Source organism: Bos indicus x Bos taurus, chromosome 3 (genome assembly GCF_003369695.1).
Source record: "Bos indicus x Bos taurus breed Angus x Brahman F1 hybrid chromosome 3, Bos_hybrid_MaternalHap_v2.0, whole genome shotgun sequence".
NCBI classification, from domain to species: Eukaryota; Metazoa; Chordata; class Mammalia; order Artiodactyla; family Bovidae; genus Bos; species Bos indicus x Bos taurus.
The window spans coordinates 8,658,237-8,666,404 of NC_040078.1; the positions used below are offsets into that span (position 1 = coordinate 8,658,237).

An 8,168-nucleotide genomic window follows, 5' to 3' on the forward strand; every position below is an offset into this window, starting at 1 on the left:
AGTCGAGTCCAACTCTTTGGTTCCCCATGGACTGTAGTCTGCCAGTCTCCTCTGTCCATGAGATTCTCCAGGCAAGAATGCTAGAGTGGGTAGCCATGCCCTCCTTTAGGGGATCTTCCTGAGCCAGGGATCGCACCTGCATCTCTTATGCCTCCTGCATTGGCAGGTGGGTTCTTTACCGCTAATACTACCTGGAAGCCCAGGAGGGGTAGTTAATCCTACTGGTCACAGGGTAATTGTGTTAAGACCCAATCTTCTGATATCCCTTTCCAGAGGTTTCTACAGCTGGATGAACTTCCAACCCCAGAGAAATGTCAAGTTCGTGGCCTCCAGGCAGTATGCTCTTCCTGTTTACCAGGACAGTGTTAGGTTCACACCAGGCACAGAGGCTGAGTATGTCCTCCTCCAACTAAACTAGAGTTGTTGGTTTTTTTCAGAAACAGAAGCAGTGAGATCCAAGTGATATTTAATTGTAATGCCCAAATGAGTGCAGCTGGTACCTAATGTCTGAGCAACATTCACCCAAATGTCAAGATGAATTTCTTTCTGATACATTGATGCTTCAAATTCTGTCCCCAGAATCAGTGACATTGTGTTTAGCTGGAAGTCCCCAGTCCTGTAGTGCCCTGCAAAGTTATTCCTTGTTAGCTTTGATTTGGCACTGTCCCAGGTCATGGAACCCAGCAAGCCAGCCCTCACAGTCAAAGACAGCTGAAGCATGGATTGCAGGCCCAGCAAAATCCGCAACATCACAACCAAGGTGTATAGACTCCCTCTTGTAAGAAGACTTGATGTTCCTATTCTTTACCGTGGTAGTGTGAGAAGGCAGCATCGAGTCTCAGACTCAAGCCTTGTCTAATCCGGTCCTCACTGGCAATTCGGTTCTGCCCCCAGAGCTCTGTCAGGTTGCGCTGCTCTGTGACAGGTCACACTGTGTACGTGTCTGCTTTCCAAGTTCCCAGGGGCTTGTGAGAGTCGCTCAGTCATGTCTGACTCTTTGAGGCCCCATGGACTGTGGACTGCCAGGCACCTCTGCCCCTGGGGTTCTCCAGGCAAGAGTACTGGAGTGGGTAGCCATTCCCTTCTCCAGTCCCGGGAACTTGACTGGTATCTGTATTAGATAATCCAGATGTCGAAAACTTTGTGTCCATGCATGATTTTGTTTTCTCATCCAGACGACCGGAAACCAGTCCTTCCTTGAAAATATCTCTGGCAGATTTGCCAAGGTCAGCCCATGAGAGAGGAACACACATTGTTTGCCCACAGCTCAGTGTGTTGGTTTCAGGACTATGAGAAGGGGTAGTCTGGTGTCTCCTGAAGGTACAGCGTGCAGCCATGGCTGAGGCCACGGGCTTGCTATGGCTTGAGAGGAAGATGGCCTGGAGAAGGGTGAGCTGAAAACCTCATGGGTGTTCCTGGCTAAACCTGACTTGTGTGGTGGTTGGTAAGCTACTGTTAATGTACAGTTGACCCTTGAACAACATGTGGGTTGTGGGCACCATTCTTCCTCAGAATCTAAAATCCACATGTAAGTTATAGTTGATCATCTGTACCCCTAATTCCTCCACATCTGAGGTTCCTCTGTGTTTGTGGTCCACATGTGCAGATTCAACGTCATAAATTGTATAGTCTACATTATTTACTATTGGAAAATAAAACCCATGTGTAAGTAGACCAGTACAGTTCAAAGTTGCTTTGCTCCAGGGTTAACTGCATTTGTTTTGTTTTTTCTGGTGTCTTCTATTTTTTAACCTCCTTATTAAATCTTTGTTCTTACTCAGTTCAGTTCAGTTGCTCAGTCATGTCCAACTCTTTGTGACCCCATGGACTGTAGCACGCCAGTCTTCCCTGTCCATCACCAACTCCCGGAGCTTACTCAAACTCATGTCCATTGTGTTGGTGATGCCATCCAACCATCTCATCCTCTATCGTCCCCTTCTCCTCCTGCCTTCACTCTTTCCCAGCATCAGGGTCTTTTCCAATGAGTTAGTTCTTCACATCAGGTGGCCAAAATTATGGAGCTTCAGCTTCAGCATCAGTCCTTCCAATGAATATTCAGGACGGATTTCCTTTAGTATCAACTGGTTTGATCTCCTTGCAGTCCAAGGGACTCTCAAGAGTCTTTCCAACACCACAGTTCAAAAACATCAATTCTTCAGCACTCAGCTTTCTTTATGGTTGAACTCTCACATCCATACATGACTCTTGGAAAAATCATAGCTTTGACTAGATGGACCTTTGTCGGCAAAGTAATATCTCTGCTTTTTAATATGCTGTCTAGGTTGGTCATAGCTTTTCTTCCAAGAAGCTAGTGTCTTTTAATATCATGGCTGCAGTCAAAATCATCTGCAGTGATTTTGGAGCCCAATAAAAGAAAATAAAGGTAGGGAAAAAAGAAAATTTGTTCCTTACTAGCTCATTCCTGATTTTCCTTCCTGCTAATTTATTTTTTCTTCCTCTGTTTATTTTAGTTACCTCTTGCCTTATTTCTGTCTTCTCATGTCAAGGGGTTACTGGACCAAATTTGAGTCTGCTGGCCTGTGTGCAAAAAAGCCAATCTACTGACACAGGATGATGGTGAAGGAAAGTGCAGCATTTACTTCAGGCGACAGCAAGAAGTTTGGGTAGCTAACGTCACCCTCCTCCCCCGACCCATGGCTCTGATCTCCCCACTGGTTTTCAGGGAAAGGGTTTTAAAGACAGGGTGAGGAAGAATGTTGTGTGGTGCAGGATCAGCTAGAGGACGTTCTTCTGATTGGTTGCTAGTGAGGTAGTTGAGGGTCAATGTCATCAATCTTCTGGTTTCAGTGATCCGGACTCTACCTGCTTGTATCAGCATATGGTTAACTTTTTCTACCGATTGGAGGTTTTTGTACCTGCAAATGATCTTGAAGGATATGTCTCAAAGGGATTTGTCATCTGGAAGGAACAAGTTTGGAGTCCTGACAAAATTTTATTTCTTATGGAGGTTAGTGAATCCATAGCATTTGCTTTTAAAAACCCGTTAAATGGTATATTTTTGTTTTATATCCTTCTCTGTATGTGTTAATTTTTACAATGAAGTTTTCTTTTTAGCACAAGACATAAAAAGTCACTTGGAGAAGCTGGGCTGGATGTGAGGTGAGGAAGGGGGAAACATTTCATTTTCTCTCTATGCACACACATACTGTCAATTTTCTTTTTTAGCCTAAAGTACATTTTAAGTTCTGTTGACAAGGACTCCTCTTTGGTGATGCATCTGAATTAAAAAAAGCAGTAGTCTCTCAGAATCAATTATTTATTCCTTCTTTTGATTCTTCCAAACCTCCTCCACCATCTAACAATTTCCAACCTGTCATTACACACAATCCAGCCTCAAATTCCACCCTGTCTCCCCATTTTAGGCTGTCCTGTATTGGGATGATCCCTTGGCTGCAGTCACTACCTCCTAATATTTCCCTCACTTTCCCTTGCTTCTCTTCATGGTCAGCACTCTAACAGCTTCTTGCTTCTTTTTCGACAGTTTCCTTCTTAACTTTTCTCCCTGTTTCCTATTTTCTGGTGCACAGGGATGTTCAGTGTGAGAGAAATTGATCTACAGGGCACAAAGGCACAAAATGGGGAAGAGAAAGGTGGAGAGGGCAAGCACCCTGCGTTCATACAATCCCACTGGCCAGCAGCTACGGGTCACTCTTCCTTTCAGATATGTGAGCACTTTGATTCTAAAGTCCATCCTCACAGCCTGTCTTCAGAAGCATTTCTTTGGTGTTTATCTTAGCCTGGGTCCTCCACACGTGGAAACCTGAGGCAAAGATGAAAGTGTTAACTCTTGACTATGGACCTGCCAGTGCAGGGAGATGAGGAGTAGGGAAAAATGGGAGCAATGAAACATATTAGAAACTATGTGATTTGTGATCATTATGCCTGTCTCTTTATAGTGATTCTGGAAGAGACACGGATGAGGCAGAGGACTGACCCGAAATCTGTCCCAAGTCCCATGGTGCAGTGTCTAGAATGGGACAGTGAGTGGGTGATGACAGCTAATTCCACATGAAAAGCAAGGACAAGCGTGAGAGAAAGAGGAAGGAGAAAAGGCAGGAGGGGTCAGGGGATTGAAAAAAGCAAAGAGAGAGAGAGAATCTAGGGAGAGTCAGGAAAGAGACGGTAAAATTGAGGTCTTGGGAAGGAAGGTCACTGAGGGAAGAGAGGAGAGAGAAGGTCTTCAAATGTCCCAGCGACACCACATGCAGTAGGAACAAGCCGTGCCCACTGAGTTCTGCTCAAACTGCAGACTCATGAGCAACAGAAGTGATTGTTCTTTGTTTCACCAGTGTATTTGGAGTGGCTTATTTTAACTGATGCAACCTCCATGGTGTGGAGTCTGAGCCTGGTGCTCTAGCTGAAGACGTGGGTATTTTGTTGGGACTGTGGATTTGATTCTGCTTTACAAGACCTTTGCTGGCAGCAGTGTGGGGAAGGTGTTGCAGTGGCCAACACCGGACACAGAAGACTAGGAAAGGGCAGGAGGCCACTTCAGGGATGGAGGCTTCAGCTGGATCTTGACCTACAGTCACCAGCATCATCCCGGAGGATTAATGTGAAGCAATAAAGGTTGTTTCACTCCTGGCCAAAGGCTGATTCAGGAGTGGTCATGTGTCCTGTCTCTGGCCAATGAGAAATGAGGAAAAGTGTACTGGGGCCTCTGGGAAAACCTTCATTTCTTCTCAAAAATAGCCAGAGGAAGAGAATCTCCTTTTCTCTCTGGATGTGTTTTAGTCTTGTAGATTATTATAGGTTGTACTTTATTCTCCCGAAATTCATACCAGAATCCTAACCCTAAGTACCTCAAAACATGACTGCATTTGAGGGTCAGGCCTTTAAAGAGATTATGCACTTAAAATGAGCCCATTAGTGTGGGTCTAATCCACTCCTTTATATCCTTAGAAGTGCAAGCACTTCAACAACACACGTCGCTATGGATGCATGCAGAGAGGAAAGGCCACGTGAGGATGCAATGAGAAGCTGGCCATTTGCACATCAAGAGGAGGCCCCTGAAGGAACTTGACCTGCCAACACTTGCTCTTGGAATTCTACTTTCCAGAACTGTGAGAGAAAAAAAATCTGTTGCTTAAGTTCCCTCCTCCTTATGAGTCTGTGGTATTGTGTTATGGCAAACCTGGAAAGTGAAATTATTAGTCATGTCTGACTCTGGAGTGTAGCCCACCAGGCTCCTCTGTCCATGGGGATTCTTTGCTGTGTGAGGTGGGTCAGATGGTAAAGAATCCGCCTGCAAGGTGGGAGACCCAGATTCAATCCCTGAGTTGGGAAGAGCCCTTAGAGAAGCGCTCAGCAACCCACTCCAGTATTCTTGCCTGGAGAATCCCCATGGACAGAGGCGCCTGGCGGGCTACTGTCCATAAGGGCTGCAAAGAGCTGGACACAACTGAGTGAGCAAGCACAGACCTAGAAAAGTATTGCACATCAGCAGACATTTTAGCCTCAGCCAGAGGATTAGCCAGGGTAGAGAGGCTGAGAGTGCCCAGGTCCTTGAAGACACTGAGCTGGTGCCTAGTCAATCAATCCTGAAACTGCTTTGCCTCTGAATTTCCTGTTTCATGAGGTGATGTATATGCTTTTTGTTCAAGTCGCTTTGAGATAGGTTTTGTATTAGTTCTAGTTAAAAGCCTTATAACTGACCTGAAAGTGAAAGTTGTTCAGTTCAGTTCAGTCACTCCGTCTTGTCCGACTCTTTGCGACCCCATAAATCGCAGCACGCCAGGCCTCCCTGTCCATCACCAACTCCCGGAGTCCACTCATACTCACATCCATTGACTCAGTGATGCCATCCAGCCATCTCATCCTCTGTCGTCCCCTTCTCCTGCCCCCAATCCCTTCCAGCATCAGAGGCTTTTCCAATGAGTCAACTCTTCGCATGAGGTGGCCAAAGTACTGGAGTTTCAGCTTTAGCATCATTTCTTCCGAAGAAATCCCAGGGCTGATCTCCTTCAGAATGGACTGAATGGATCTCCTTGCAGTCCAAGGAACTCTCAAGAGTCTTCTCCAACACCACAGTTCAAAAGCATCAATTCTTCGGCGCTCAGCTTTCTTCACAGTCCAACTCTCACATCCATACATGGCCACTGGAAAAACCATAGCCTTGACTAGACAGACCTTTGTTGGCAAAGTAATGTCTCTGCTTTTGAATATGCTATCTAGGTTGGTCATAACTTTCCTTCCAAGGAATAAGCGTCTTTTAATTTGATAGCTGCAGTCACCATCTGTAGTGATTCGTGTCCAACTCTCTGCAATCCCATGGACTATACAGTTCATGGAATTCTCCAGGCCAGAATACTGGAGTGGGTAGCCTTTCCCTTCTCCAGGGGATCTTCCCAACCCAGGAATTGAACCCAAGTCTCCTGCATTGCAGGAAGATTCTTTACCAGCTGAGCCACAAGGGAAGCCCTGCAACTGATCTAGACCTGAACTAATCAAATGTCAGGGACAGTAAGGCTTAAGGGCAGTGGTGTGGGAAACAGATTAAAGAGGAAGTAGGAGGTAGAATGAATGGGACACAGTCACTGGCTGTGACTGGATGAAGGTGGTTAGAAGGTGTGATGTCCCTAACGCTACGTGTACCATTTCCCTAGATGCCGTCAACTGTAGTTTGCTCCTTAACTTCACGCTACATAGGATGAAATGCAGAACTAAATGGAAGATGTCAAAATATGAAAAGTTATGTCTTAGAAGTAATAAAAGAACATACTACAAGCATAAGTTTTCTTTGGAGTTTTCTTCTTGGGCAGTGTTTTCTTTCCTTTATCAATCTGTCTCGTATTTTGTGTAAATCAGTGCTTTGAACCTACAAAGACGGGAAATGTTGGCTTAACAACAACAATAACAAGAGGTTCAGTCTTTTCCCAAGGCTATGTATTAGGTATGTGATATCACTGTGGAGGAATGGATCAATTCTATTATAGCTAAAGGAAGAATCTGAGAACAGAGGAGTGCCACTGGAATAGAAATGATAGAGGAAGCTTGAAGCATCAGGGTGGTTTGTACTGACTTACCCTCTGTAGTGTCTGCATTTGTTCATCTGTAGTAAATGTTCACTAGTTTGTGTGAGAAAATGAGAAATTCAAAGGTAAAGTAGTGTCACTGTGAAAACAATTTATTTCAACTGAAGATTTTTATGTATTCTGAGATGATCATTTCCAATTTTGTTTTTAAAATGTGTTTTTTTCTAGGAAATGGTGATGATGGTCGATGTTCAATTAAAAACATTTTTGTGTGTGTATTTTTCCAGAAAGAAAGATACAAAGAAAAAGCCAAAACCATCACCACTCTTATTAGCCTTGGACTCATATGTTTTCACTTGGAAAATATAGAGGTCCACGAAATTCTCGGATCTGACACTTTGCTAAGAGGTGACCTTTAACATGTGCCTTTTAGAGCCTGTGGTGTATCAAGAGAGAAAGCTCTCAGTGTCCACCTGGATATCGGCTCTCAGCTCCTGGCCCCAGGGTGAAGAGAAAAGAGGGCATCTCTGGCTGGAAGCAAGTGCTACTGAGACTCAGACAAGGTGTGTGAGTGCAGGAGCCCGGATTCCAGGTCAGAGATGTGTGGAGGACAAGGGATCCTTAGCCTTTGCGTCTCTGTGGGACTGGACAGGAATTAGGGGTAGAGACTGAGAGGTCATCAGGAAGGCAAACCTTTGTTTTGTTTTTTCTTAGATTACGAGGATCCCACCCAGCTTCTTGCTATTTCTCATATTGGCCGCTAGAGGGTGCGGTGCAGGAGACTGTCTCCTAGAACAGCACTTCTCCGCTCTCAATTGTCAATAACAGAACTGGGCTGGGCGGGTCCAGCGTCCTGGTGCCTCTGGGGCAGAGGGGATGTCTTTGAGCTGCTCAGAAGCCACTTTGTGCTCAGACTTGAGATGTCTGTAGGCCGAGTGCTGATTTCTGTTGGCCAGTGGGACCTAACATGGAGACGTAATGTGCTTGGTGAGGAATGCTGTGGGTTCCACCTTTGTGCCTCTGAGTGGCCCTCAGGGGCCTGTGTTAAGAACTGTGTTCCCTCCCAGTCTCTCCCCACTCCAGTGAGCTTGGTCTTGCGATCTCCAGAGGGAGTTGAATGATCTGTTTTGTGCCTGGGACCGCTCCCTTCCCGTCTTCCTCCCCACAACAAGA

At 45.4% G+C, this 8,168-nt stretch overlaps 1 pseudogene; it reads right to left on the bottom strand.

Annotated features, from left to right (window-relative positions):
* Nucleotides 1-218: 218 nt before the first annotated feature.
* Nucleotides 219-832, bottom strand: LOC113882638 (annotated as a pseudogene).
* Between the last annotated feature and the right edge of the window lie 7,336 nt (nt 833-8,168).